Source organism: Carcharodon carcharias, chromosome 5, assembly GCF_017639515.1.
Source record: "Carcharodon carcharias isolate sCarCar2 chromosome 5, sCarCar2.pri, whole genome shotgun sequence".
Taxonomy (NCBI): domain Eukaryota; kingdom Metazoa; phylum Chordata; class Chondrichthyes; order Lamniformes; family Lamnidae; genus Carcharodon; species Carcharodon carcharias.
The window spans coordinates 117,956,680-117,984,054 of NC_054471.1; the positions used below are offsets into that span (position 1 = coordinate 117,956,680).

The 27,375-nt window shown below is 44.2% G+C and overlaps 1 long non-coding RNA gene across 1 annotated transcript; it reads right to left on the reverse strand.

Annotated features, from left to right (window-relative positions):
- On the reverse strand, positions 1-27,369 carry LOC121278454. The gene is made up of 3 exons (XR_005943149.1): positions 27,268-27,369; positions 22,661-22,751; positions 1-237 (listed from the first exon to the last, which is right to left on the reverse strand). It is a non-coding gene; the product is annotated as an uncharacterized LOC121278454 (long non-coding RNA).
- Between the last annotated feature and the right edge of the window lie 6 nt (positions 27,370-27,375).

Sequence of the window (27,375 nt, forward strand, 5' to 3'; positions counted from 1 at the left end):
TAGGTATTCAAAATTTAAATATGCTTTATTTTATACTTTAATTGAACAGACTTCATTAATGAAGACTAATGACAGCATTCAGGTTTAATCATTTCACAAGAGAACCATTGCTTTTGCTAGAGAGCAGGCCCCATGCTTAAACTTCACACCTCTGTCATGAAGGATTCAAGTTCCTAGACTGTACATTTGATTTGTCCTTCTTCAACTTTTCAGTAAGATGATGTTCTGCCTAGTATCCTAGATTGGAATAAATATAACTTTGTTTCATTTTTACTCATTGCACACAATTCAAGCATCTGTACTGACCTGCATCAGAAGGGTGGCATATTTCAGAGGGCACCTGCATAAACATGTAAAGCTGGTGGTTAGCTGCCTTCTCCAGGGCAATTACGAATGGGCAATAAATGCTGCCCTTGCCAGCAATGCTCTCATCACAATGAAGCAACAGAAACTTGTAATTTATGGCACTGCACATAGACAAGCTTGTCTAAATGGTGGACACGTATCAAATGTAATTTAATGCAGAGAAGTGTGAAGTGATACATTTTGGGAAGAAGAATGAGGAGAGGCAGTATCAAATAAAGGATACAATTCTAAAGGGGTCCAGAAGCAGAGGGCCCTGGGGGTATATGTGCACAAATCATTGAAGGTTGCAGGGCTGCTTGAGAAAACGGCGTGCATGACCCTTGGTTTTATAAAGAGGTATAGAGCACAAAAGCAAGGAGATTATGTGAACCTTTACAATATAATGGTTTGGCCTCAACTGGAGTATTGTGTTCAATTCTGGCACCATGTTTTGGGGGAATTTTATGGAGCCCACCAGAGTGGGAAATGTGACTTAATTAGGCAGGGTGCAAAATTTCAATTTCCTGACAGTGGCTTGAGATGCAGCAAAAAAGCCAGTGACACATTTGCACCATGTTGAAAATCACGCCAGCCTGTGGCGGGTTTGGACTTGTAATATATTTGCATGTCATGAATACACATTAACCTGAAACAGTTTTCAGTAAAGCCCTACCCTTGGGATAAAGTCAGTGGCACACGAGAATCTCGGTTCACAAAGATGTCATGCACCAGTCGGCTTTGTGCAGTTGTGACCAAGGTGAACAGTTGACCATGTTGTACTCTTTGGTGCAAGGTGGTGGATGTTGAAAATTTGGTGGTGAGCTGCAGTGGAGGAAAGGGAGGATGGACAGAGGATGGTGTTCTGGAGCAGGGAGGTGTGGTGGAGGGAAGGGTCTAGTGTCCTGTAAGGGGCTGGGGGTGGGTAGGTCAAGCAGGAAATTGAAAAATGGATGATAGGTCTAAAGGGTGGGATAGTTTTGGGTGTGTGGAGTTAATGTTGAGTTCAACTGGCTGATTAAAGGGACTCCCTAACAATTAGTTTGAACAATAGACAAGCATACTGCATGTGGGAACCTGTAGGTTGCACTGCGATCCCAACCATATTTGCAGAAAGTATCTGCAGCTTAGGCAAATTTGGCTCCAAATTGTTGAGCTGGAGTCTGAGTTGTGGACATTGCGGGGCATCAGGGAGGTGGAGAGTTACCTGGACATTTTGTTCCAGGAAGCAGTCACACCCCTTATGTTAGGCAGAAACTTACGGTTGGTCAGTGGTCAGGGACAGGAGGGTGTGACTGCGAGTCAGGCAGGTAAGGGGAACCAACATATAGTGATGGAGAAGCCTCAGACCCTTACTTTGTCCAATAGGTATGAGGCGCTTGCTGCCTTTGTGGATGAGGAGAAGGACTGCAAGGTGGATGAACGGACTGACTATGACACCATGATGAAGGATGCCATTCAATTGGAGGTAGCGAAGAGGAATGTGGTAGTGATGGGAGACAGTATAGTCAGGGGGATAGATACTGTTCTCTGCAGTTGAGAGCGTGAGTCCAAGTGGCTCTGTTGCCTAACTAGTGCCAGGGCTAAGGACATCTGCTCAGGGCTGGAGAGGAACTTGCAGTGGGAGCAGGAGGGTTCAATGGTCCTGGCCCATGTAGGCACCAATGACATAGGTAGGACTAGGAAAGAAGTTCTGCATAGGGAGTATGAGCAGCTCAGGGCCAATTTAAAGAGCAGAACCTCAAGCTTCAAGATTTGTGGGTTACTACCTAAACCACCAGCAAATTGCTGTAGGGTAAATAAGATTAGAAAAATGAATGTTTGGCTCAAAGATTGGTATGAGAGATATGGGTTTCAATTCATGGGGCACTGGCACTAGTACTGGGGCAAGTGGGAGCTGTACCATTGGGACGGTCTTCACCTGAACCGTGCTGGTACCAGAGTTTTAGCGAATCGTATAACTAGGATGGTACAGAGAGCTTTAAACTAAATAGCGAGGGGAAGGGATCATGTGAGAGGAGATATATTAAAGTAAAGGGAAACAACAAGGTAATAGAGCAGTGCAGTAAATTGGATAATGAGTGCAACAGGAAGGGACAGAACATATAACCATAAGAGGCACCAGCAGGTGAAGCCAAAAATAATTTAAAAAAGTGTTTAAGGCCCTGAATCTGAATGCAGGTAGCATTTGTAACAAAAGGGATGAATTGTTGGTACAGATAGAGATAAATATGTATGGCCTAATAAGCATTACAGAGACATGTCTGAAAGGTGAACAAAGTTGGGATCTGAATGTTGAAGGGTATTTGACATATCGGAACAACGGGAAGTTAGGAAAAGATAATGGGGTAGCTCTGTTAATTAAGGATGGCATTAGTTCAGTACTCAGAGAAGTACCTTAGCTTGACAGAGCAAGATGTAGAATCAGTTTGAATAGAGATAAGAAATAGTAAAGGTAAAAGGTCTCTTGTGGGAGTAGTTTATAGGCCCCCTAAAAGTAGCTACATTGTAGCACAAGAGCATACAGAAGAAAGAAATGGGTGTGGAGGAAATATACCACAATACTCAAGGGTGCCTTTAACCTACATGTAGATTGGGAAATTCAGATTGGCAAAAATAGCCTGGAAAATGAGTTCATAGAGAGTTTTATGGGCAATTTCTTAGAACAGTAAATTTTAGAGCCAGCCAGAGGGCAGACTATCCTAGACCTGGTAATGTGCAATGAGACAGGGGGCTGTAATTTGCGAGCTTCCCAGTGTCGGATTGGGGGCTACCCCCAAAGATGCGCTGGAGAATCCCTTTCGGAACTTCACAGGTAAAGGTTTGCATGGCAATTGTCCAGAAACATAAACTTCCTCTGGGCAATTGCCCTGCACTGGAACCATCCAAAAATGGAATTTAAATTGCAAACTTCGGATGGTTCTGACAGGGTTACACCAATAACTCAGAAAAAGTTAGAAGTATTGACACCCCTTCTAACTTCTGGGCAACTATTGTAAAGGCCCAGACTGACCACCACCCCTCCCCCCACCCCCCACAACTCCACGGGACTCCCCACACACTCTGACTTTCCCAGGGCAGTCCCCCACCCCCTTACTAACCAGCTCCCATGGTATACTCCATCCCCCAGAATCCCCATAGGATTCACCCCACCCACACCAGACTCCTCCTTACCCGCGGGCCTGACTCTCAGCCTCCAACCCCCAATCCAATCCTCCACCAACTTGACCCGACCCAACTCCTCTGACACACTCCTGACCCAAACCGACTCCTCCCTGACCCAATCTGACCACTCCTTATAGGCCTTACCCAGCCCCCCTCTGACCCAACACCCCGCCCCCCCAACACCTCCATCCTGACCCCTTGACCCACCTCAACCTCTGATCCTCTGACCACCCCCCTCCCAAATCCCCGCAGGCCAGACTGAACACTCCTGACACCTGACCCCACCCACCCCACAGGACCTCTGAACCTCCCCACACCCCTGACCTCCTACCCATCCCCCACCCTCGACCTCTACCCCATGCCCCACACTCGACCTATGACCCCCAACCCCTCCTCCCAAGGTCAACCAAACCCCCCCAGCCCCCAAACCCCATCCCCTTCACCCTCCAACCCCGTGGTCACTGGATGTCTGCACCTGGAGCAGCCTCCCCCTCTGGTGTTGCCTGCTGTTGGCCTTGAGGCCTGAGCTGTTGGACAGCAAGAGCTCTCCTTCGCATCCTCTCCTGCTCCCAAGGCTGCAGGGAAATCGTGTGAATGAGACCCGCAGTTATTGCAGTAATTGCACGTGTAAAGAGGGCAGATTTGCATAGGAACCTAGGAACATCGGGGCAGGAGTTGGCCATTTGGCCCATCAAACCTGCTACACCATTCCATGAGCTGGTTTCCATGGTTGACCTGATTGTGGTCTCGCTATATGTGCTCATGTGATCATAAATCCCCCTGGGAATAGCCTGCTGCATTTGTCAATTGTAAAGGATTTCACTCCTTGAACGTACAACTGGTGTGTGACCACAGGAGAAGAATAATGCAGGTCTGTGCTCGTTTCCCAGGGAGCTGTCATAATGTATACATCTTGCACAACTCCCAGCTCCCAGAGCTTTTTGAAGCCCCAGGCCAGGTTGACAGATGGATCCTCGGTTCAAGGGCTAACCCTTGCATACATTGCTGATTCCTCCAGTGTAAAACCCCCAGAGTGAGGCAGAGGGGTGCTACAATCAAGGTCACACTGCCACCACAGTCATCATCGAGTACATCATTGGGCTTCTTAAAATGCACTTTCACTGACTTGACCGGTCAGGAGGGGCTTTGTAATACACACCACAGGAACTAAGTGCAGTAGCGGGTGTGAAAAAAGATGTTTTACCTGCCGGCCGTAATGGCGGGTTTTTGCACCGTATCATCTCCTTTCCGGTGTGTCCTACCTCATTAATTATGCATTCACGGGAAACACACAGGATCACTGGCGGGTGGGCTCGGATCTGCCCACCACACTGTGTCTTCAGCGCTTCCTCACTGCTGGCGCCATATTTAAAGCGCACCAGAGCGCAGACTACTTCATGTCTACAGACCATTACTACACCTCCCCTCCAATTCTTTACTGAACATATCTACAATACAATCTTTTTTAACGTGCTACCCCTTCTTCCGCCTTCCCAAGTCTCTGACTTCATAAATTCGGATGGTCTGGAGGCTTGACTCTTCTTCCAGGTCTTGTTCTTGTCATATTTGGAGGACTGGTGGGCTGGGTTGCCTTGGACAGGCCTTTTTGGTTTGTGGCACTCGGTTGTCTTCATCTGATTCACTTTTTGTGCTCTTTCATGTTAAATTTCTCTTTATCGACAACCCGCTGTTTTGTTTGGACACCCTGGGTTTGTTCCACCCTAATCTTAAATGAAAATTGATAGTCGGGTGATGCACCAGAGCCTGATGTTTGTGAAATTGTACATATAAGGAAATTAAATCTTTATGGAGGAAAGGGAAGAGACAAAGAAATGGTGATTACAGAGCAGGAAAGAGTTCCTATCTCCAGTCTTGCCTTCTCTCACCTGAGGCATAAAACTGCTGAAAGTTCATAGGATTCCAGCCCTAGTTATCATGTCTATTCCAGAGAAAACTTCTTTCACACAAATGATCCATTTCTATAAAGCACTGACTACAGCTGGAGCCCAGTTCACCATGCACAAGTTTTACACTTTGTCCATGTTGCTGCGCTCGATTACTGATCAGTGTTTAGACTGTTCAAGCACAGAGTGCAATCCCGTAAAGCCTGATTCTCATCTCATATCCACTTGGCACAAATTTTCCAATAAGGATCAGAGGTTAACATGAAAACCAAGCTTACGTTCTTTCCTGTCCCCTCCCTCTTACCCAAGGATTCTGAGACCAGCTGTAACATCCCAAATGCTACCCTGCTGAAATCAGCTAACTCAGCACAGGCTGAGAATCAGGCCTGTGATCATATGGTCTGTATTGGTATTACAACATGGCACTGCATTCTTTCATACTTTTCTACAGACTGTTTCTTTTTTTTAAAAAAATTATATATTTTTACTTGTACTATGAATGGTGCTGATACCTCCCATGAAAGGATCATGCATTGTTTAATTCAATATGATGAGCTTACTGAGCTTGAGTAAACTGAATTAATATACAATAATGTTATAACACAGAAAGAAGCAACATGGCCCCACACATCTGCACCAGCATTATTCACCACACGAACAACCCAATCTAATCCTGCTCTTATGATCATTTCTCATAGTCATAATATGCCTTTTGTGCAATTAAAAAAGTAGTTCACTTTTCAGAGAATTTATGGACCCTGCTTTAACAAGTGTTAGTGACGGACCGTTCTATATTCTAAACACCCTCTATACCCTGTTTGTGATTCTCCTATACGCTCTTGGCCAGGCCAGTTAGACCATTCTGCAGCTTCAGCAGCAGCTTGACTACATCCTTGTTGTTGTTAGTAGTCTTCCCTGACTGTGCATCTCTGATTAATTATTGTGACTGCAACCTTTGCATCTCTGTAGTAACTGAAATGGTGAGAAGGCCCTAAATGAGATCATGAGCAATATTTAAACAAAGTTATTCACAAAAATCAAGTGGGAAAATTGAAATGAAATTGATGGTTGGAGTTAATCATAATTCCTTGCAGCCAATTGTTCTGTGAAATGAGATATCAATCCCCAGCTCACCCTGCCCCCACTCAAGCTAAGTTATCCGCTGTTGTCATGCACTCACATAAAATATCTAAAAGGAGTAAAGATGGAGAAGGATGTGACTAATTGTGACAAAAAAAATCACAATGTCTGGGACTAGAGGGGAATTCCTTTCCCTTTTTCAGAAAGCTTCAGAAACAATCCAACATCTTTTTCAAAAGCATGTTGCAGCATGTCTGTGCAGATGATTCCAGAAAATTTAGATCTTGTGAGCTGCTTCTGCAGAGATGCAGTCCTTTCAGTAGCTTTCGCACTGTACACACAGCACCACCAACAGGATGGAAAGAAGCACTACATTAGTAACTTTGCATAATGCAGCATTGATAAGCATTTGGATGAGTTGCTAGAAGCAGAAACCATGCACGTGCAGATTGGAATTACTAACACATCTAGTATCAATTTCTTCAACATGGTAAGAGCTCATGCAATATTAAACATACATGGCCAGATATAAATTTTAAGTAATTTTGTGTTTTATTAAATTAAAATAAATTTTAATCATTGTCATTTTCTTTAATACCACACATAAATATGTGAACTAGAAAAATCGGAGTGCTAAAAATATACCATGGAAACCTGTGATAAGATTAGAATTATCTTCACAGAATCACAGAACCTTAATGGCATAGAAGGAAGCTATTTGGTCCTTCATATCTGCACCGGCTCTCCAAATGAGTATTATGACCTAGTGCCAGTGCCCTGCCTTTTCCCTGTAACCTTGTACATTGTTTCTATTCAAATAATTATCTAATGTCCTCTTGAATGCCTCGATTGAACCTGCCTTCGCCACATTTCCAGGCAGTGCATTCCAGACCCAAACCACTCGTTGTGTGAAAAAGTTTTTTCTCACGTCACACTTGTTTCTTTTGCAAATCACTTCAAATCTGTGCCCTCTCATCCTTGATCCTTTTATGAGTGGGAATAGCTTCTCCTTATCTACTCTGTCAATCCCCCTCGTGATTTTGAACATCTCTATCAAATCTCCTCTCTGTCTTCTTCTCTCCAAGGAGAACAGTCCCAACCCTTCCAATCTATCCTCATAGCTGAAGTTTCTCATCCCTGGAACTGTTCTTGTAAGCCTCTTCTACACTCTGTCCAATGTGTTCACATCCTTCCTATAATATGGTGCTCAGAACTGTACACAATATTCCAGCTGAGGTCTAACAAGTGTCTTATATAAATTCAGCATAACCTCCTTGCTCTTGTACTCTATGCCTCTATTAATAAAGCTCAGGATACTATATGCATTATTAACTGCTCTCTCCACCTGTCCTGCCACTTTCAATGATCTATGCACATATACACCCAAATCTTTCTGCTCCTGCACTCCCTTCAAAATTTCACCCCTTATTTTATAATCTTGGAAATTTTGTCACAGCTTACTATCCTTATTAAAACTATTATATAACTTTGGTTAGGTGCCGCAAATAATACATTTTCCACAGGTTTGGAATGCATATCTACTTAACAGCACCAGTTACAGCCTTTCTCTCCTCTGTCCTCCACCTGTAGGGTGTTTCTGAGATTCTACCACATGTTTCTCTGTTTCTATGCCCCTCCTTCTTCTCAGATGTTCAATGTTTCTCATTCCCCAAACATTCACTTCATTCCCATTATCTTGCTGTTCACCTCTCTCACACAATGACTCAATGAGTACCAACTTTAATAGGAAATCTTATTGATTCCTTAAATGCTAGTGGGGAGAGGCGGTGGTGATATAATGGTATTGTCGCCAGTAAACCAGAGACTCAGGGTAATGCTCCAGGTTCGAATCCCATCACAGCAGATGGTGAAATTTGAATTCAGTTAAAATTTGGAATTAAAAGTCTAATGATGACCATTGTCGATTGTGGTAAAAAAAACCCATCTGGTTCACTAATTCCCTTTAGAGCCTACATGTGACTCCAGACCCACAACAATGTGGTTGACTCTGAAATGGCCTAGCAAGCCACTCAGCTGTAACAAACTGCTAAAAAGTCACAAAGGACCAGTCGGCATTGACCTAGGCAATGGAATCGACAACGGCACACCCAGTCCTGTCAACCCTGCAAAGTCCTCCTTACCAACATCTTGGGGCTGCACCAAAATTAGGAGAGCTGTCTCACAGATTAGTCAAGCAACAGCCTGATAGATTCATTCTCATGAAATCACACCTTAGAGGCAATGGCCGGGATTTTCTGGCCCGATTGCAGGCGGGACCTGCCGTGGTGAGGCAGTGCCCTAGCCAGAAGACTTGCGGTGGGACTGGAAGATTGCAGCAGCGGGCAAATGCAGAAAATCCCACCAAATGTCCCAGACATCACCATCCCTGGATATGTGCTGTTCAACCAGCAGGACAGGCCCAGCAGTGGTGGTGGCACAGCAGTATTCAGTCAGGAGGGAGTTGCCCTGGGAGTCCTCAACATCGACTCCGGGCCCCATGAAGCCTCATGGCATCAGGTCAAACACGGGCAAGGAAACTTCCTGCTGATTATCACGTACTGCCCTCCATGTTGAACACCACTTGGAGGAAGCACTGAGAGTGGCAAGGGCGTGTAATTTACTCTGGGTGGGGGACTTCAATGTCCATCACGAAAAGCGGTTCGGTGGCCACTTCTGACAAGAGGGAAAAACATACTTAACCTCATCCTCACCAATCTGCCTGCCTCAGATGCATCTGTCCATGACAGTACCAATAGAAGTGGCCACCACACAGACCTTGTGGAGACTTAGTCCTGTTTTCACATCAAGGATACCCTCCATCATGTTGTGTGGCACTACTACCATGCTAAATAGATTTTGAACAGGTTTAGCAACTCAAGGCTGGGCAACCATGAGGCACTGTGGGCCATCAGCAGCAGCAGAATTGTACTCAACCACAATCTGTGAGCTCCTGGCCTGGCATATCCCTCACTTTGCCATTACCATCAAGCCAGGGGATCAACCCTGGCTCAATGAAAAGTGCAGGAGGACATGCCAGGAGCAGAACCAGGAGTACCTAAAAATGAAGTGTCAGCCTGGTGAAGCTACAATACAGGACTACTTGCATGCTAAACAGCATAAGCAGCAAGTGAAAGACAGAACTAAGTGAGTCCACAACCAATGGATCAGAGCTATGCTCTGCAGCTGTGCCACATGCAGTCATGAATGGTGATGGACAATTAAACAATTGTCCATCACCATTGAGGAGGCTCCACAAATAACCCATAATGATGGAGGAGCCCAGCACATCAGTGCAAAGGATAAGGCTGAAAGACTTGCTATAATCTTCAGCCAGAAATACCCCAAGTGGATGAACCATCTCGGCCTTCTCCATACGTCACCAGCATCACAAATGCCAGTCTTAAGCCAATTCAATTCATTCCACATGATATCAAGATTTGTGCTCCAGAACTTGCTGCATCCCTAGCCAAGTTGTTCCAGTGCAGCTACAACACTGGCATCTACCTGGTTATGTGGAAAATTGCCCAGGTATGTCCTGTACACAAAAAGGACAAATCCAACATGGCCAATTACCGCCCCATCAGCCTACTCTCGATTATCAGTAAAGTGATGGAAGGAGTCATCAACAGTGCTATCAAGCGGCACTTGCTTAGAAATAACCGCTCACTGATGCTTAGTTTGGGTTCTGCCAGGACCGTTCAGCTCCTAACCTCATTGAAACCTTGATTCAAACATGGTCAAAAAAGCTGAACTCCAGGGGTGAGGTGAGAGTGACTGCCCTTGACATCAATGCTGCATTTGACTGAGTGTGGCATCAAGGAGCCCCAGCAAAACTGGAATCAATGGGAATCAGGGCGAAAACTCTCCACTGCTTGGAGTCACACCTAGCTCAAAGGAAGAAGGTTGTGGTTGTTGGAGGCCAGTCATCTCAGCTCCAGGACATCACTGCAGGAGTTCCTCCAGGCAGTTTCCCAGCCTAACCATCTGCAGCTGCTTCATTAATGACCTTCCTTCCATCATAAGATCAGCAGTGGAGATATTCACTGATGATTGCACAATGTTCAGCAATTTGCAACTCCTCAAATACTGAAGCAGACAATGTCCAAATGCAGCAAGAACGGACAATATCCAGGCTTGGGCTGACAAGTGGCAAGTAACATTCATGCCACACAAGTGCCAGGCAATGACCATCTCAAACAAGAGTTGGAAACTGCCGTCCCTTGACAGTCAATGACATTAGATTCACAGAAACCCCCACTATCAACATCCTGGGGTTTACCATTGACCAGAAACTGAGCAGGACTATCCATATAAAAACTGTGGCTACAACAGCAGGTCCGAGGTTAGGAATCCTGCAACGAATAACTCACCTCCTGAATCCCCAAAGCCTGTCCACCATCTACAAGGCACAAGTCAGTAGTGTGATGGGAATTCTCACCACTTGCCTGGATGAGTGCAGCTCCAACAACACTCAAGAAGCTCAACACCATCCAGGACAAAGCACCTGCTTGATTGGCACCACATCCACAAACATTCACTCTATCTACCACCGACACACAGTAGCAGCAGTGTGTACCGTCTACAAGATGCTTTGCAGGAATTCGCCAAGGATCCTTAGATAGCACTTTCCAAACCCACAACCACTACCATCTAGAAGAACAAGGGCATCAGATACATGGGAACACCACCACTTGAAAGTTCCCCTCCAGGCCACTCACCATCCTGACTTGGAAATATATCGCTGTTCCTTCACTGTCATTTGGTCAAAATCCTGGGACTCCATTCCTAACAGCACTGTGGGTGTACCTACACCACATGGACTGCAGCAGTTCAAGAAGGCAGCTCACCGCCACCTTCTCAAGGGCAACTAGGAATGGGCAATAAATGTTGGCCCAGCTGGCGAAACCCACATCCTTTGAATGAATTAAAAAAAAATTATTTCCTCCAACAGTATAGAGACAAATCTCCATAAAATATTATGAAGTAAGAAGTAAACAGGTACTGTGCTTGCCAAATGGAGTGAAGCAGAAGTAAAGCTGATTATTTTACTTTTTCTTGAACGGTGATAGACTCCTCATTATTCCATCATGTACAAGCTGCAAGGACTTCATTGTCTTCTGTGAGTTATCTCATGGCTGAAGGGTCGATGCGAGACTGGCATGGACGTCCACAGATCTGTCAGTTTGGTGATTGGGGGAGTTTATCCAGCTATGTTACCTCTGGCTTTGCTCTGGCCATGTTGGACATTGTGAGTTTGGCACAGGTAGTCCTCAAAACACACTCAACCAAATGTCAGTGTTTGCCTCCATGTGGGCCAATCAACTGCAGTGTTTTCTCAAGAGAGCTGGTCTGCAATGCACAAGTTCTTAAGGCTCTTTTTCCGGGTCTCCTTGTAACTTGAAGAGCTACAGTCGGTCTGTTGCAACTGTGTATTTGTTGACTAACAATACACTAATTTAAACGCTCCTGCCCTCTGCAACTCTCTACCAGTTACTTTTTTCTTGTCACCTGATTTTAGCAACCTCCAAACCTTCCTCTTTAACCATGCCTTTGGTTCCAGATACTAGCTTCTCTATTTTCCCCCTTTCCTCAAGATCATTATCCACTGTATCCTTTTTCTCACGGCAAATGACTTTGAATGGCTTTCTGCATGTGAGTACTATATAAATGCAGGGTGTTGTTGTATCTGGTGATATTTCATTGATGTCCTAAGAGTATCAACTTTCTTAATCAGAAATGACCAGGTACATGAGGTACACATTGAAACCATCCAATTGACAAATACAGATCTGAAATATCTGTCAGAAATATGTTGTATTCTTTCTTTGTCATTAAAGTTCTATTAGATATTTACAACAGTTGCAGTATTTGATATTATCAGAGCAAATTCACACTTCAGAAAAATGACCCAAACTTTGTATAATTGTATCAATGAAGGGCTTATACTCTTTTAAATAACAAGTGTTTCATGCCATTTTATTTCAATGAAGGGCAATTCTTCATAGAATTGTGAGAACAAACATTCCTCCATACAGACATGACTTTCTATCTGCTCCTGATAAACATTCATTAAATATTCTGAAGCAGCGTTGAAACTAGTATTGAGAAACCATTTCTGTAAGAATACCCCTATTCTTGGTATTTTTTTGGATCCTATCCAGTATTTGTTCAAAAAAAATGAGGTAGTGTATTAACATATAACCACTATCCAAAGCAGATGGGCACCCTTTCCTACATTGCTCAAGTTCAAAATTGATGAAACATGCTTAGGGATCATTTGCAAATGTGCATCAATAAAGAAATGACTAATTCTGTGATGCTTGGAGTAATGACAATAAGCTGCAGGAACCTTAATTCAATACTTACCTTGGAGGGAAAAGCAATTATTTGAAAACTAGTAGGGACTTGCAAGACATTTGCAGTCAAATTACAATCATTATTGCATCTGTTTTTTTTTAATACAGGATTTGCAGTTATTCTTTCACCAAAGACTTTAACAGAATCAGAACTTCTCACTCTGGAAAGAGTATGCTCATGTGTTAAAACATACCTAGGAACATACATAAAAATGTTGTCAGGAATTTGGCTTTGCAACTTGTTTATAGTCGTAGAACATGAAAGTCTAAGGCCACATCTGAAGAGCTATCTTGCACAAGACAAAAACAGAATTACCTGGAAAAACTCAGCAGGTCTGGCAGCTCTGGTTCAGTTCTGTTGAAGGGTCATGAGGACTCGAAACATCAACTCTTTTCTTCTCCGCCGATGCTGCCAGACCTGCTGAGTTTTTCCAGGTAATTCTGTTTCTATTTTGGATTTCCAGCATCCGCAGTTTTTTTGGTTTTATCTTGCACAATGGTTAGTCAGGGATCATATTTATCTGTGCAACTAGACAAGTGGCCACAATCTATCTTGTGGTCTTTGACTGTATTGAATATATAACAAAGCTACCCATGGCTCAGTTACAAAGGGCTGGATTTTGTGCACCCCTGCCAGGCATGTTTTCGGTGAGGGGAGTCGGAACATAAAATAGGGCAGTCACCTAGCCCTTCCTACCCACCACCGAGCTCACCCCCATAACACAGTAGGTGGGTGGGTGCCAAAATCGGCAGTCTGCCCGTCATATGTAAGTAAATAATTAAAGGCCAGTTGAGCTTGCTAACATTCCAATTGATCCGGATAATACGGTGCCCATGCCATAATAAGGTTGGCAAAGGCAGGCAGGTGGGAATGGGCAGCCTGCTACTTCAAAGGGAGAGAAGGAAGGTGGAGGTACTACCTTTGCTGGTGCCCTTTGCACATCAGCAGCAGTCACCCTAAGGTACTAACCCCCTTTAATCTGATCTGCCTGCTCTCCAAGACATACACCCCACCCCCAACACTCCCTCTGGCCCCCTTCCTAAGCTAGCCAAACCCTCTCTGCCCAATACCATAGATTTCTGTCACTCTGGGATCCATTGGGCCTTCTTCTTGGGGCTGGTTGCAGTCCCAGCAGTGCCCATTATTGAGCTCTTAGCACTGTTGGGACTGTGGAGATGTCAGCCAATTAGATTGGCTGACAGCTCCTGAGGGCAGGGCTCCCTCCCCAGTGAGGGGCAGATGTGCTATTGTGAGACAGGCTAGCCCACCCGTAGCGTATTATAGCTTGCATGGAGTGAGTCAGCTTCTAGCCAACTTTCCTTCTGGTGGGTGGTGCAAACCGTCAACCATTACCTGTAAAAAGCAGCCTAAAGTATGAATAACAGTAGATGGGCACGGAGCACCTCACTTGCAACATGTCTGCCATTCTTTCAGGGTGTTTCTCTTCTTTCAGGTACCTCAGGATAGAGGATTCCCATTTGGAAACACATTAAATACTCCACTGGTGCTGCAAAATCAAACTAAAGCTGAAGAGGGGGATAAAAGACACAGCGATCAAAGGAAAACAGGCCAGTAAAATTGTCAATGAAGCAAAATTAAGTTTCTTTTTTGGTCCTTTAAATTTACTCCCTGGCATCATCCATTGAGCCTTGAATTGCCAATTTCTGTCCCAATAAACATGACTTAAAAGGAAAAGATGCTGGAGGCCTCAGGATGTCACTCATGAGCCATTTAATGCCCTGAGTGGGAATTTATTGCACCTCATCCACCCTACCTAAATTGCATGGCATGAGCTGCTGGGTGACGATAAGATGTTACAAGTCTCCATCCATGATATAATTTATACTCCAGTAGATCATTTATAAAAATTGCAAACAAAGCCTCTTAATTTTTGCATGAGTGAGAACCAATTCTTGTGATTTTGGATCCATACCCAAAATATTCACCTGACTTTCTTGTTCAGGTGCTGACCAACCTCCAGTGTGTTTTTCATTATTGAAATATTTGCCTGTAGTCATTTTTTAATTGCCACCTATAAACATCTTCTGGTAAGTTCTTTTACTAAAATGAGAAACTTTACCTCATAATTTCCTGGAACACAATGATGCGCAGTTAAGAAATGAACTGGAGTCAAAGAAACAATTCATCTTATTCAGTTTTAGCAGTTTCAGAATTATACACCCGAATCTTCTGAGCAGCGGCAATGATGAGCGGATTGTCGCTGCATTTGAAGATTCTCCCAACCTGACACTACTGCACATTTCTTCCGGAATTTTCCGACCCCAGCTGTCAAGGGAATGTGCAGTGCTGTGTCCCTTGAGGAGCCCTTTCTGGGCAGATTAGAGTTGGGGGAAGACAGGACCTTTATGGTGCTAGTGTGGTAAGTTTAAAGTCTTTGTAAGTTACTAAATGGGTGAGTGAATGGGTGAGTGACTGGATGGGTAGGCGGGTGAGTGTTTGGGGTGGGTAGGTGGGTGAGTGGTCGGGGCGCTTTGGTGGGTAGGTGGGTGAGTAAGTAGTCACAGCGAGGCGTAGTCGGATGGTTGAGGGTATGATCGTGTTCGGAGGCTTATCAGGCGGTTGGGTGGTAGTCAGGTCAGGTCAGGTCGGTGGGGGTAGTCAGCTTGTTGGGGGGTGGATAGGCCTGGGGCTGTCATGTTGGGCCAGCAGGGTAGTGGGGTGGTCAGGTCAGGAGGTAGTCAAGTCGGGTTGTGGGGGGATGTCGGGCAGGATTGGAGTGCTAGTCAGGTGGATTGAGGGGTAGTTGGGTCTGGTTGGGGGGAGTTACATGGTTGGGGATAGCCAGGTCATATCGCAGGGAGTCAGGTGGCTGGGGGCTGGTCGGTGGGGTAGTTGTGCCAGGGGTTAGTGAGGTGGGTTGGGGGGGGGACAGTCGAGGGGGGAGATCAGGGGACAGTCAGGGTGTCATTGGGAACTCAGTGGCTTCACATCACAGTCACTACATTTCAAGAGTAACACATAGGAAATTAGAATTTGGGAAAGCAGGCAACAGTGAAGGAGGCACACCTTTATCATATATAGCAATCCATCAATGAAGGCCTGTCACATATTCACCAGATGTGACACTCCTAATGGACCAAAGGGCACCCACTTATTGACCATGAGCAACTGATTGGTCATTAATATGCCACATCAGAGACTGGAGCACAGAGCTAGGTTGGGTCACTCATCTCACTGAAACTTTAGCATCCCACTCAGGGCTCAAGATGTTATCTATCTGCGATGTCATCTTGGTCACCTCGATGTGTGAGCGAGTGTCTCAGGGACAAGGCAGCATCAACCACCATGCAAGTAGGGCAGGAAAAACTATGGACCCTTACAGTCTCCAAACGTGTCATCTTCTGAGCTTCACTTTGTTGCCCCTTGAATCATTACTGTTTTCAATGTTTCCTTTCAGAGAGAAGGCAAAAGCAGATATGGATCCAGGGCTCAATGCTGCCTTTGTCAGGGTCCTAATGCAATGGAGGAGGCAAAGGAGGGAGAAGTAAATCTGTGGGCAGCTCCAGCAGGAGGAACACGGTCAAGTGGAGCCAGAGCATGAACAGGAGGGTTAGGAGGAGACCCAGGCAATGGGGGTGGCTCACCAGACCTAGGGTTTATCGTCCAAGAGTGTCCTATTTACAAATGAGTGAGAGGTGCATTCTGCTCTTGTCCCGAGCTCTGGTACATAAAATATGCCACATTCTCCGTGAAGTCGTGGTGCCACGTGAAGTTAGAGGGTGTCCCCTGCCAGCGGTTTTGAAAGTGACCACTGCACTCAATTTCTTGGCCTCTGGTTCTGTAGTAGCTTTGGGTATAGCCTCTCCCGCTGCCTATCCGGAGTCACGTGATGTTCCAGGAAGCTCCAACCAATGAGCCCGAAGCGCGAGCACTCCAGTAGAGGAGGGGCTTCCTAATGAGAGTCCTGATCGAGCGTGTAGTACCTAAAAAGCTCTCTAATAATGTTTATCTGTTCTTTGTAAAAACATATCTGCTCCGCGAGTCATAACATTTGGCGATGATGCTGCACCTCGCCTTGTTACCATGAGTATATCGAATCTTAAGAAAAAGGAAAGACTACTCAACAGTCATGCCACTCATTGGCAGAATCGACCCTTATGATGCAACTATGGAAGGCTGGAGCCAGTATATAGGGTGCTTCGGGTTTTATTTCATAGTGAGATTACTGCGAAGGAAAAAGCCATTCCCTCGAGCGTATGTGGCAATAGGATATACAATCTCATTTGGAACCTGATGGCCCCGAACGCGCCCAATTCCAAGTCCTATAATGAATTCATGGACCTTGTGAAAACTAACTTCCAGCCGAAGCCATCCGTAATAAAGCAGCATTTTAAATTTAATTCCAGAGTTAGGGTTCCGGGAGAGTCCATCGCAGTGAACCTAAAGCAGTTGACAGAACACTGCGACTTTGGGGACACAGTAAATGATACGCTGCGGGACTGATTAGTTTGTGGAGTTCAGGATGACACCATACAGTGTCGCTTACTCACCGAGGTCAACATTGGATTTAACCACGCCCTAGATATCTCCCTCACCATGGAAAGTGCTGCAATAGACCCTCAGACTTTGCAATACATACAACATGGTGCTGTTCTTCACGTGGGGCAGGAACCTACCACTGGGCATGGTGTGAAAACCAGAGACACAGCTTCAAAGCGAGATGCAGTGCCAACTGGTAGAAACATGAAGAGGCCTGATAGAAACACTTCAGCAGCGAATCCAAGAGTAAGTTGTTATAGATGTGGAGGTGACCATGAGCCTGATGCTCTTGGCCTTTCTCTTATAGGTTGCAGATGTCTCTGGTCGGCTGGAGAAATTGAGATTGAGCAATGGACAGGCGTTTAAATATGGCGCTTGGACCCATCAGCTAGTGGGAGAATCAGTTCCCAACCCACCAGGTGACTCGGAGCAAAACAAGCCACTACATAATTAATGAGGGTCCAAGCATGGAAAGGGGGCGCGAGTTGCTGCCATTGCAGATGTCGGGCTGGGCGCTACCGAAACTGCCCACCACAGTACTGAGTTTCATTTTGGGAGAATTCTGCCCATTCTCTCAGCATCCACCTTGTCAATTCCCCTCAGGAGCTTATATGTTTCAATAAGGTAACCTCTCATTCTTCTAAACTCTAATGAATACAGGCCCAACCTGCTGATTGTTCCCTCATGAAATAACCCTTTCATCCTAGGAATCAACTGTGTGAAACCTTTCTGCACTACTGCTAATGTAACTATATCCTCCGTTAAATACAGAGGGCCTAAAAATGTATTCTAGATGTCGTCTCACTAATGCCCTGTATAACTGGAGCAACACTTCCCTTCTTTTATATTCCATTCCCCTTGCAATAAATGACAAAATGCCATAAGACCATAAGACCATTCAATGAGATCATGGCTGTTCTGATAACCCTCAACTCCACTTTCCTGCCTTTTCCCCATAACCCTAAATTCCATTAATGATTAAAAATCTCTCTATCTCCACCTAAAATATATGTAATGACCCAGCTTCTACTGCCCTCTGTAGTAAAGAATTCCACAGATTCACTAACCTCTGAGAGAAGAAATTCCTCCTCATCTCTGTTTTAAATGGGCGACCCCTTACTCTGAGGTTATGCCCTCTGGTCCTAGATTCTCTCAGCATCTACCCTGTCAAGCCCCCTAAGAACCATATATGTTTCAAAAAGGTTGCCGCTCATTTTTCTAAACTCCAATGAGTACAGGCCCAACCTACTCAACCTCTCCTCATAAGACAATCCCTCCGTACCTGGAATCAATCTAGTGAACCTTCTCTGGACTGCCTCCAATGCCAATATATCTTTCCTTAGATAAGGAGACCAAAACTGTTCAGAGTATTCTGGGTGTGGTCCAACTAGTTCGTGTCTTGTATAGTTTTAGCAAGACTTCCCTATTTTTATACTCCATTCCCTTTGAAATAAAGGCTAACATTCCATTTGCCTTCCATATTACCTGTTGAACTTTTTAGCTTTTTGGATTTATGCACAAGGACTCCCAAATTTCTCTGTGCTGCAGCCTTCTGCAGCCTTTCTCCATTTAAATAATATTCAGCTCCTCTATTCTTCCTGCCAAAGTGCATAACATCACACTCTCTCACATTATATTTCATCTGCCTTTTTTTGCCCAATCACTTAATCTGGCTATATCCCTCTGCAGACTCCTTGTATTATCCTCACTACTTGCCTTCCCACCTATTTCTGTATCATCCGCAAATTTGGCAATAGTATATTCATTTTCCTCAACCAAGTCATTAATATGTATTGTAACTAATTGAGGCCCCAGCACTGATCCCTGTGGCACTTCATTAGTTACAGGTCGCCATCCTGAAAATGCCGCACTTATCCCAACTCTCTGACTAGTCAATCCTCTATCCAAGCTAATATGCCACCCCCAACACAATGGGCTTTTATTTTAAGTAGCCTTATGTGCGGTATATTATTGAATGCCTTATGGAAATCCAAATATATTACATCTATTGGTTCCCCTTTATCTATCCTGCTAGTTACCTCCTCAAAGAATTCTAATAAATTTGCCAGGCTTGATTTCTCCTTCATGAAGCCATGCTGATTCTGCTTGACTAGATTATGTAAAACTAAATGCTCTGCCATCACATGCTTTATAATAGACTCTAACATTTTCCCAGTGACAGATATTAAGCTAACTGGCCTATCATTACCTGTTTTTTGTCTCCCTCCCTTTTTGAATAAGGGTGTTACATTGGCAGTTTTCCAATCCTCTTGGACTTTTCCAGGATCTAAGAACTTTTGGAAGATTACTTCCAGTGCAACCACTATTTCTGTAGCTACTTCCTTTAATATCCCAGGATGCAACCCATCAGGTCCAGGGGACTTATTGACCTTTAGCCCCATTAGTTTCCCTGGTACTTTTTCTCTAATGATAGTTATTGTATTTATTTCCCCGCCACCCCCCACCTCCATCTTTTGCCTCTTGATTATTTAGTCTGAAATTAGCTGATTATTTAGTATTGGAATGCTATTTGTGTTTTCTACTGCGAAGACTGAAGCAAAGTATTTATTCAACTCCTCTGCCATTTCCTGGTTCCCCATTATTATTCTCCAGCCTCATTCTGTAAGGGGCCTATGTTAACTTTGGCCTCTCTTTTCCTTTTTATATATTTAAAGAAGCTCTTACTGTCTGGTCTTATATTACTCACTAGTTTACCCTCAAAGTTTATTTTTTCCCTCTTTGTTACTTTTTTGGTCATCTTCTGTTAGCTTTTAAAACTTTCCCAATCCTCTGGCTTAACTCTAATCTTTGCCATATTGTATGTCTTTTCTTTTAAGTTGATAATATCCTTAACTTCTTTGGTTAACCATAGTTGGTTTATCCCCTACCTTGAATCATTCTTCCTCATATCTTAGTTGTGAGTCATGAACTATTTTCTTAAATATCTGTCATTGTTCATCAACCATTTTTTCTGCTGGAATCCTATCCATTCCACTCCAGCCAACTCTGCCCTCATTCCTTTTGTAATTACTCTTATTTAAGTTTAGCACAGTTGTTTCCGACCAATTTTCTCACTCTCAAACTGAATGCTAAATTCTACTATATTATGGTCACTGTTTCTTAGGGTATCTTTTACTCTGAGATTATTTATTAAACCTGCCTCATTACACATTACCAGATCCAAAAAAGCCTGATCCCTGGTTGGATCCACAACATATTGTTCTAGAAAACTGTCCCAAATACATTCCATTAATTCCTGCTCATGGTTACTTCTGCCAATTTGGTTTTCCCAATCTACATGAAGATTAAAGTCACCCATGATTAATGTCCTGCCTTTTTTACATGCCCTCATTATCTCCTGATTTATTCTCTGTCCTACATTATATCTACTGTTCTGGAGCCTATAGACTACTCCCACCTGTCTTCTTTCCCTTGTTATTTCTCAGCTCCAACCATATGGATTCTACATCTTCCAATCTGAGATCCTTTCTTGCTATTGTACTTATTCCATCTCGTACTAACAAAGCTACACCACCACCCTTTCCTTCCTTTGTGTCATTTCAAAAAGTCACATAGCCCTGAACATTTAGTTCCCAGCTTTGGTCTCCTTGTAACCATGTCTCTGTAATGGCTATAACATCATACCCGTTAACCTCTATTTGTGCCATTAATTCCATTTGCCTTCCTAATCATTTGCTGTACCTGCATACAAATGTTTTGTGAACGATGTACCAGGACACCCAGATCCCTCTGTACCTCAGAGTTCTGCAATCTCTCTCTATTTAAATAGTATGCTGCTTTTTTATTCTTCCCACATTTTCCCACATTACTCTTCACCTGCCAATTTTTTGCCCACTCACTCAACCTCTGTATATCCCTGTTAATTCTGTTGAATCTACCTGATTATATTGAGATTTTCTAAGTGGCTGAGATTGTTTTCTATGAGCATGAGAGAAATGGGGCAGATCAGAGTCGAACAGTGGAAGCAGAAACCAGTTATTTTCTTAGCTGCTGAGTTCTTGAAATCTGACCTCAAGGGATTGGAATTTGAGAGAAGGATGCTGCCAGGGCACTAACCTTTCCTCTAGCTTTTAGATAGTGTATCAAACACTCTGCAGGACCAGAAGTTAAGGACGGAGGAGTCCAATGTCCACATCAATGCAATCATAACTGATGCCTTCTCAACACTGCATTCCACATCCAGTGCATAATGGAAAGAACTTGCATCTTCAGCAAAACTGGCAGTATTGGATTGGCCATCAAATTTTTGTTTCCGTTGCAGTTGAAAGATCTGCCCGGTATTTTCTGGGAATTCTGAATCCTCTTATCAATCTAAAGAGCAGCTCTCATGGATGCTCAGTTGCTCTAAAGGCCTCTAAGAGAGACAAATGCTTACCTCAAATCAACATACCGGGAGGCTTTTTCATGGGATGTAGGCTAAGCCAGCACTTAATGCTCATTAATTATTCAGAGAGCATTTAAGAGTCAATTGCATTGCCGTGGATCTCAGATCAGGTGAGGACAGCAGATTTCCTTCTCTAAAGGATATTAGTGAACCAGGTGGGTTTTTATGACAATCAGCAATGATTTCATCAGACTTTTAATTCCAGATTTTTATTGCATTCAAATTTCACCATCTGTTGTGGTGGGATTCAAATCCAGGTCCCCAGAGCATTACCCTGGGTCTCTGGAATACGAGTCAGTGACAAGACCACTATGCCACCACCTCCCCCCTAGAATAGGCAATTTGCAGAGCTTCACCAACCATATATTTGCCTAGAATTTTGCTAGCATGCAGATTCGTTACAGCAGCACAGATCAGATGCAATACTACATTCCAACTTATCCTTAAAAGAAAATATAACAGAAACAGGCATGACTGAGCCATCGCCACAGGAGTGGTTGTAACCCAGCTCTTGGAAACAGGGGGCTCCTTCCTTCCAAAGCACTTCCTTCTCAGTTCCGACAGCCAAACACCTCACTTACCTCCCTGCACCAACAATCCTCCCCAGCCTCACATTTGGGGAGCACCTAGAAGCAGTACATTATCACCAAGGAAAAGCACTGTGGTAAACCCCACAGGGTAAATTTTCAGATCCTGATAAAGTTCAGTCCATAATGGCGAAGTTCTGGGGCAAATGTATATGTATAACATATATATATATATATATATATAGATATATACGACATCATCATGCACGCGTGCAATATTGAGGTCAGCGGGTGCGTATGGGACTCGGAGCCATGCCCACCGACAATTAAAGGGCCAATTAAGGTCATTAAAAAGCCTAATGACCACGATTTTACATTACCTGTCCACTTTTACGGTTAGCAGATGGGCTGATTGGTCTGGCGGGCTTCATGGTTTTACTACAATCTCAATCCAGGGCAGGATGAAATGTCCTGGTGAAATATAATGAAAAAAGATACCTGGTGACTGAGTGTTTTTGAGTGCTACTGTCAGGCACTTGAATGTGTTGTGTAGAAAAAGCCTGCTGCATTTCTTTCTTCTCATTTAATCTGTCCAGGTCTGCAGTTCCCTGAGGCAGCTCCACAGCAGCTGTCTGACTTCAGGGAGCTCGCTAGAAGCGCCTACCCGCACCCTCAACTTTTCTTGGCACCCGTCCTCTTCCTGCCACCTCCCAACAACACCGAGCCTTTCTCACTGCGCATTTCACGCTGGTTGCCTGTTAATTGGCCAGCCAGTATGAAATTGCGGTTGGAACTGAATGCGGCTGCAAGTGCATTTCGAGTCCGCTTCCGGTCCCGCCAATTGCATGCGCCCGAAGAGTGCAAAATTCAGGCCATCATTTCTCCAGAAGCAAATCAGAGGAATGATGATGGCTGTACCTAATTCAGAAATTTCTGTCTTAATTGGCAGAAGCTCTCTGGCATGAGTTTTTAGCATGCATCAGGAGCACTGATACGGAGCAACATTGCAATCACTCGTTGATGATTAACTTAAATAATCATTAATAGTACTCATTTTTTAAAAAAATACTGTATCTGACACTTAGGAAAAGCTAGGCAACCACTACCAGAAACCCAGAAACCTCAAAAAAGACAAGCACAATTATCTTTTTATTTCAAAATTATCATCAAGGACCAATATTGTATCATAGTTTCATATGCATACATTACATACAAGGCAAATGTAAGTGTGACATAGATAAGAGGATGGGTAAGAGGCAAGATGCAACAATGTGTAGTATTTTATATTATGGCCAGAGTGATGTAGTTGGTATCAAATAAAATAGATTGCAACAAGTATATTTTTGAGCAAACATACAAATGCAAGCCTCATTGAAATAGAATGAACTTGCTAAAAAACATTGCATTGTTGTTCCGTTTCACTACTCCTGACATGCGCTGAAAATTCATGTCAGTGAGTTTCTGCCAATTAAGACAGAAAATAATAAATGGGGAGAGCACAGTTTTCTCACACACATTCCTGGTGTGTGGGAGATGAGTCAAAGCAAAAAATCCCTCCTCCAATTACCAGTGAGGGAAAATGGTGCTGTTGATGGTGCATGTTAAGTTGGTTGTTCAGATACTATAGGAGCATCAGCTGAGACACATGTGCCAGTAATACAGGTAAGCTGTTACACCACGGTTTACCGGGTGGAAGCAGTAATTACAATTTTGAAACCATTCACTCTACTCTTCTATATAAAACTACCAATATCAATTAAGTAATATTATGGGCAAACGGGGTCATCAACAGTGCTATGAAGTGGTACTTGCTTAGCAATAACCTGCTCACTGAAGCTGAATTTGGGTTTTGCCAGGGCCACTCAGCTCCTGACCTCGTTACAGTGTTGGTTCAAACATGGATGAGAGAGCTGAACTCCAAAGGTGGGGTGAGAGTGACTGCCCTTGATATCAAGGCTGCATTGACCACCAAGGGGTCGTCCCATCACTAGATGGGGAGGTAATTGTCTGGGTTGGATTTGTCTTACTTTTTATGTACAGGACATACCTGGGTAATTTTCCACATTGTCGGGTGTTTGTCATTGTTGCAGCTGTACAGGAACAGCTAGGGGCGTGGCAAGTTCTGGAGCACAAGTCTTCAGTACTATTACTGGAATATTGTCAGGGCCCATAGCCTTTGCAGTGTCCAGTGCCTTCAGCTGTTTCTTGATATCACATGATGTGAATCGAAATGGCTGAAGACTGGCATCCGTGATGCTCGGACCTCTGGCGGAGTCTGAGATGGATTATCCACTCGGCATTTTTGGCTGAAGATTGTATCAGGTGCTTCAGCTTTACCTTTTCCAGTGACATTCTGGGCTCCTTCATCATTAAGGATGGAGATATTTGTGGAGCCTCCTCCTTTGGTGAGTTGTTTAATTATCCACCAGCATTCATAGCTGGATGTGGCAGGACTGCAGAGCTTAGATCTGATCTGTTGGTTGTGGAATTGCTTAGCCCTGTCTATCATTTGTTGCTTATGCTGTTTGGCACGCAAATAGTCCTGTGTTGTAGCTTCACCAGGTTGACACCTCATTGTTAGATATACCTGGTGCTGCTCCTGGCATGCCATCCTGCACTCTTCATTGAACCAGGGTTGATTCCCTGGTTTCATAGGGCAAGAGTTTTAGTTTGGCAGGCGCGCGCAATTGGCGTGCCTGGCAGTGGTCGTCTGCGATCGGCCCCTCAAAGCGATTTCACGCTGATTTGCCAATTAACGGCCAGAAGGGGGCTGAGCGCTGAAGTGAGCACCGGCTTGGGGGAGCGCAGAATGAAAGTTCCCTGAAGGCAGAGAGCTGCCTCAGGGATCTGATGAATTTAAATACAATAAAAACAGATTTTAAAATCGGAAAAAAATGCCCACACATCAGAATCAGTCACCTGAATATATACAAGATGAAAATTCTGTCCATAGATTTTCATTTTATTTTATTTAATAACGAAAACCTCATCCCGCCCGTGGACAATGTTAGCTGAAAAATGCAAAGTGCGCCTGGCTGAATCCCCCACCCGCCAACTGTAACTTTGGATGGGCAAAGAAAAATCTCCATTAATTACAACTTTAATGACCTTAATAGGCCTTCTAATTGTCGGCGGTCACCCTTCCGACTCTCGCACGCGCCCACCGACCAAAATATCGCATGGGTACGTGATTACATTGGGCGCTTGCCCAACATCATCACATGTTATTTCACACTTAAGCGGGTCGGGCGTGTGCTGAGCAAAAAATTCTGACCCGGTAATGGTAGAGTTGGGGTTTTGCTAGGCCATGCGGTTACAGATTGTGTTTTGAGCACAATTCTGCTGCTTCTGATGGCCCACCACACCTCATTGGCTGCTCAATCTTGAGTTGTTAGATCTGTTTGAAATCTATCCCATTTAGCATAGTGGTAGTGCCACACAACACGATAGATACCTCAGTCTGTAGTGGTGCTACTGAGCTACTCTTGGTTATGGACATTGAAGCCCCCATCCAGATTAATTCTGCACCCTTGCCACCCTCAGTGCTTCCTCCAAGTGGTGTTCTACATGGAGTAGCACTGATTCATCAGCTGAGGGTAGATGGTACATGGTAATCAGCTGAAAGTTTCCTTGCCCATGTTTGAACTGATGCCATGACAATTAATAGGATCCGCAGTCGATGTTGAGGACTTCCAGGGCAACTCCCTCCTGACTGTGCCCCCATCTCTGCTGGGCCTGTCCTACTGGTAGAACAGGACATACCCAGGGATGGTGATGGTGGAGTCTGGGACATTATCTGTAAGTTATGATTCTGTGAGGATGACTATGTTGCTTGACTAGACTGTGAGTCAGCTCTCCCAATTTTGGCACAGCCCCCAGATGTTAGTAAGGAGAATTTAGCAGGGTTCACAGGGTTGGGCTGAGTTTGCTGTTGCTGTTGTTGTTTTCAGTGCCTAGATTGATGCCAGGTGGCCTGTCCGGTTACATTCCTGTTAAATGTTTTAGCGGTTTGATACAACTGAATGGCTTGCTGGGCCATTTCAGAGTCAACCACTTTGCTATGGGTCTGGAGTCACAAATAAGCCAAACCAGATAAGGACAGCAGATTTCTTTCCCTAAAGGGCATTAGTGAACCAGATGGGGTTTTTTTTTAACGACAATTGGCAATGGGTTCAGGGTCATCATCAGACTTTTAATTCCAGATTTTTATTGAATTCAAATTTCACCATCTACTGTGGTAGGATTTGAACCTGGTTTCCCAGGGCATTACCTGAGTGTCTGGATCATTAGTCCAGTGACAATACCACGACGCTACTGCTCCCCCCTAATCTGACCTGATTGTGGCCTGATTGTGGCCACTTTCCTGCCTGCCCCCATAACCCTTGACACTCTTGTAGATGAAAATCTGTCTACATCAGCCTTGAATCTATCCAATGGTACAGTCTCCACTGCTCGGGGTAGAGAATTCCAAAGACTAATGACCCTCTGAGGGAAGAAATTCCTCCTAATCTTAGCCTTAACTGGGAGACCATGACTTTTAAACTGTGCCCCCAATTTCTAGGTCTGCCCACAAGGGGAAATATCTTCTCAGCATCTAACCTGTCAAGTCTCTTCAGAACCTTATGTTTCAATAAGATCACCTCTCATTCTTCAAACTTCTCACACCCCATAGAGGTCTTTGCTATCTTCCTTCCGCTGCACTTCCTCCTGATTTGGGATGCTCAACGGTAAATCCAGCAGCATAATCCTGTCCATCAATTGAAAACAAATGAATCTTATGTTTAACTGCCTCACGATAAAACATTCTTCTGCCATTTTGTGTTATAAAACGGCACCATTGTTTAACAGGAACATGTATGAAAGAATGGGAATTTAACGACCTTTCAGAATGCCTTCCCTTCAATTCACAATCAATCCTGAATAGTGAATAAGACTTTGCATACAGAGACTGGATGTACATGTACACCCTCCCCCCGCCGCACCTCACCTCGCGGTGGCTAGTTCAGGGAACTGAATAATTTCTCCAGCAATTTCATAAGCCTGAAGTCACCCTCGCCGCCTCTGGAGCAGATGAGGAAGTGTTTTACCATATTCA